The sequence below is a fragment of the Etheostoma spectabile genome, chromosome 5 (assembly GCF_008692095.1).
Source record: "Etheostoma spectabile isolate EspeVRDwgs_2016 chromosome 5, UIUC_Espe_1.0, whole genome shotgun sequence".
NCBI lineage: Eukaryota > Metazoa > Chordata > Actinopteri > Perciformes > Percidae > Etheostoma > Etheostoma spectabile.
In genome coordinates this window covers 23,155,278-23,159,960 of record NC_045737.1, presented here as the reverse complement: position 1 = coordinate 23,159,960, position 4,683 = coordinate 23,155,278, and the positions used below count along the sequence as shown (strand labels likewise).

Genomic DNA, 4,683 nt, shown 5'->3' with positions numbered 1-4,683 from the left:
ACCTTACACTGCAAGGCACTTGCTTTTATCGGACACTGTCATAATCAAATAGGACTGTCGCTTTCTTCCGACTTTGGGTACCGCCACAAGGCCAAGCAAGGGGCACGGACTGTTTGTTGTGTCCATTTTTACACGGAATGTCGAAATTTCTGGGTTCCCAGTCAGAAACTATACACGTCTACGGGAAATGTCATGGTTGAAAAGATATAACGTTATTTGCTGAAAACTAAGGACTTACTCTATTTTAACCAAACAGATTTTTTTTTTGCACCTATAGCTCATTGCACATCGCCACAAGCCTGTAAACATAGAGGCCTCAATGAAGAGAAAGGAGAGCAATGCAGCACTTGGGAGCGCTTTAAAACCTGTTTTATACAGTCTATGTTAAAAACTCACATTTCATTTTGTTTACTAATCAAAATGTACAGTTACTTTTTTACCAACAGTCATATATTGTTTTTCCAATAGTAATATACTGCCTCAGGACATATTCTGCAGAACTCAAACTAATTTGAGAGATACCTGCCAAATAATATTTGAGGACCCAAATTATTAAGTCACATTCTGATTTACATAGGCTAAATGATGCATGGGTAATAAATGAAGAAAAACTACACACAAACATCTCACACTTGTGAGCTCTCCAATACTTCTGTCCTTTACTGGGGGCCACTAAGCAACTAAAACACATCTACTGGTTCTACTGGATTAAATGGTCTGTTTGCTTCACAAGACTTGTGTAGTGACTAACCGACTAACAAGCAAGTCTAAACCCTAAACCCTTGAGCAGCGATAGATTCAAACTGAAATACCAACACCTATCCAATGATTTTTCTGTCTTACACTGCCCTTTTTGGTGCAAAACCTTGTTTCCCACTTTCTGAATATTTTTATTTTTTATTATCAGTCACTATTACTAATACTTTGTTGCTATAACTGTTGGTGAGGCATGAAACTACATTCTGAGTTGTGTTGCTCACATTTTTCAGGAAGCAATTTTGCTTATAAATGTGTGGAACAAAAACGGATTAATAAAGCCGCAGAAGCAGAATGAGTCGTAGCTAATCAACAGTGACCACTCAAAAAATAAGAGACGACTTGCATTTGAAAAGGATTAAGACATTTCATTGCGTAACAAATGGCGTACAAAAATCACGTTAGGTAAACTCCCACTTGTTTTTGTAAGCCTGTGAGAGATGAAAACACTTCATTGAAAACCTGGCAAATAAAAAGGGGTTAAACTAACCCAATTAGAATATGCAAGACACATTTAGCTTCTTTCATTATACAAAGACAAAGGTTACAGGCCTAACCCATGCCTCCACCATAATTACTGTTCACTGCCATCCATGCATACAATTCCTCAGCACCCAAATTCTGGAGCCAGACCCCCCCCCCCCCCCCCCCCCCCCTCCCCCAGTTAACTGTCCACTCCCAGCCAGCAACATGCCAGTCTGCAGTCTGCACACGGCTGCAGTTCAGCGGACCTAAGAGCATCAGACCATCTCCCGAGGCTACTGTTTTCACAAAAACAGACACTTTTTCTTTGCAGCCTCACCATCTGAATCAGTGCGCCATGGAGGGAGATCAGGTGTCATGAGATTACACTCAAATGTAAAGACAATCAACGCCATGCCACCCGACACTATGCCATTTGGATGACACTTCAATTCAAAGGTACATTCAAAGGTACATTCAGTAAATATGAATGTTTATACATGTTTTCCCAAGTTAAAATTGGGAAACAAAACTCTACCCTTGGAGATGTTACTAAAATGCATGCAATATGTTGTATCTTAATTAAAATCAGCCTAAAAATCCCCGAAAATGCACACACAGTCAAATTAAATCCTAAACCTCCTGAAAACAACTAAAATATCAGTCTGAAGGATGACTGACTAAAATCTACTTACTAGTAAAATGTACACCACACAAAGCTTGCAAGGGAACATTTAATTTCACACTACATTTCTTGATGGATTTAGTTAAATACAATCATAAAACTCAAGTCACAATAACTTTGTGCCAGGGGAGCAGCGTAGTAAATTAAAGGGCAAGACTGTTCCTCACTTCCCATTATATGGTTCAGGAGAAAACGTTTTCCCTCCTGGTGAACTCCCTGTGGATGTGCTGCTCTTCTAAACCATCCATCTTCTCTCACTGCCTTTATACCAGAACATTTAGAGCTTTACATAACATCAGACTGGCCCCTCCAGACCAAGCCTCTATGACAGATGTAGTAATGATGGCTGCTCTCTGAGAATTTAAAGATGTTAGTTTACTGCATTTCTGAATAATTAAGTAGTTTGTACAACAAGGCTGCCCAATTTGAGGCAGCGTGCCAAGTTTGGCCCGTGCTTTCTTTGTTTTGGCCATGGATGTGACATGCTCATGCTTATTTTCCTCTTATTTTAAACGTAATGACTACGAAACGTACATGTTGTGCAGTTAAAAAGTACATAATCTGAGTTTAAGGGCGATGTAAAGCACAGTGCTGTTAAACTTCCCATTTAAATTACATATAGTACGTACGTTTTGTCTACGTTGAATGGCATACATTACAATTCCTCAACATTCATTTTTGGCCCGTTGCCAACCAGATACATTTCGGCCCTTCATATGGAAGAATTTGGGCGCCTCTGTTGTACAACAATTTGAGTGAGATAATGTGAATTGAACTTTCTTGGTTAGGTTTGGTACATAGACATATGTTTCATATCTATGGTTTGGTAGTTTAGTTTGAGCCTGTGACAAAGAAAGGACATGGGCAATATTCATGGCTGAGGACGGATAAGGTGACAAAGCTCATTTTGGCAGCGATACAACCCACTTGGTAGCAGCACTGCTGGAAACATAGCCTAGATCACAGCACAGCAAAGACGTTCAGAAACGTGCTACGGATCCATGAAGCCAAACTCCATCATGTGCCGTTTTAAACATTTGCTTTCTAGGTTTCACTGTTGATGTGTGGAGTATATTTTCAAGTTAATTATCTAGCTAATCTGATTAAAAGGCGCAGCCAGCTGTGACTTTAGATAGAAAACCCAAGGAGTTGTTAGCAGGACTGCAGGCAACATTTGGGCCTTGTGCTTTAACGTGACTGTAAGTTCCCTTTCTTTTTCCAAGCATGGAGGAGACGGAGGTGTTACTACGCATGAAACTGACTAAAAGGTCTTCTGAGAAAGCAAAGTACGTAACGTTACGTGAACAGACGGTTTTCCCATTTTATTCATTTTCAGAGCACAAACAACATGATCTAAAATAAAACAGGTGGTTGTGTGTCAGACATAAAATAACTGTAGATTTAAGGTTACAAGTGCCATTTAAGATTTAAGCCACGATTCTTGAATTAGCTCCTTACTATGACTAATTATTACAATGGGAAACAACAGCTATGACGTTAAACCCTTTTGGCACGTAAACACAAAGTGAAGTGAAGCTAACGTTAAATCAGAGAGTGAAGGAATAAGCAGCTCACCTTACTGGCGGGGGGCTGTGGAACAGCCAGTGTTGGTCAGATAAGGAAGACTCCGGAGCTGAGATTGGATACAGAAAAACTTCCCGAAAACAGCAGCTAAGGTTATATCCAGAGAAATGTGTGGTCCGTTAACGAAGCTCACTAACTCCGAGCTATCGACGAGTGGCTAACAAGTTCGCGCATATTTTTTGCAAAACTTGTGCGAAAGAAAGAGAACGTGCGTCCCCCCCACTCCAAGAAACGCGAATACTCAACGGAGCGGAAAAAAAACTTCCTTTAGTGTTGAATTTGTTGTTTTATTTTAACGTTTTCCTGACTTGCTTTGCGACACGCTTCTTTTATCTTAGCGGTAACTGGCGAACGTTAACCCAAACAGGTCAGCCTATGCGGTAGCTCTTGGTAGTCCTTTTATCCCAAACGTTTCGCTCGCGATGAAATGAAGTCGCCTCACCTCCGAAAACAGTATCGTAAAGTTCTTCAACTCACTGTAACAAAATATCCGCAAACAAAATGCCATTCGGTGTCACAGTTCTACAAAAGAGTGCTACTTAAATTAATCCTAAAAAGTATTTTGACGATTCCTGGCGGAGAGATGCTTTTAAACATCGAAGAGTCCGGACTGCTCCAAACCAAACCTCCCCCCTTAAATCTGAGAGAATATGCGCATCCTCCAGACCACTGTCAATACCGAGGCAGTGACACAGACAACTTCCTGTCTCTAGCTAAAAAATAAATGCCAAGAGTCAGCAAGTTGACTAGTTCACTTTTGGACAAATATCTTTGGCTCGATGTCCAGCATGATAATATAGCTCTGCTCTACGACACAGATATGTTTAGCTCCCATTCTATCTTTTGCAGAAATAAAGTGAAAATGGCTAACGGGGTGAGGTCGGATATATTTATTGACGCTTTAGTGAATGTTGAGTTAAAACTGAAAATCACCATTAGGCTACATCAAAATGGAGAGCTACACCACATCTTCATTACTTTTTACTTTTACTTGAGTTTACCTTGTCATTAATTTATTGTTCTTCACATACATTTCCAACCGTTGTTATTCAACTATTTATTTACTTAATAAAACAGTAACCTCAATTGTCATAGGATGGCAATTCATCTAAAGATTGTGCAACATCAGCCATGTTAATTATTTTTACACAATAAATTCACTCCATATTCAATGCATTGTTTGTTTCGATTTTAAG

The 4,683-nt window shown here is 39.7% G+C and overlaps 1 protein-coding gene across 4 annotated transcripts in view; it reads right to left on the bottom strand.

Moving 5' to 3' along the window:
* The window catches only part of fgfr1a (fibroblast growth factor receptor 1a), a 30,498-nt gene extending 26,347 nt beyond the window's left edge, over window positions 1-4,151 (bottom strand). For 2 of the 4 annotated variants that reach the window (XM_032517331.1, XM_032517333.1), the window contains exon 1: window positions 3,479-4,151. The gene's annotated coding sequence lies outside the window, so the exon portion shown is untranslated. The remainder of the gene's footprint in view (window positions 1-3,478) is intronic. The other 2 variants (XM_032517332.1, XM_032517334.1) reach the window with 1 other exon arrangement.
* Window positions 4,152-4,683: the final 532 nt, after the last annotated feature.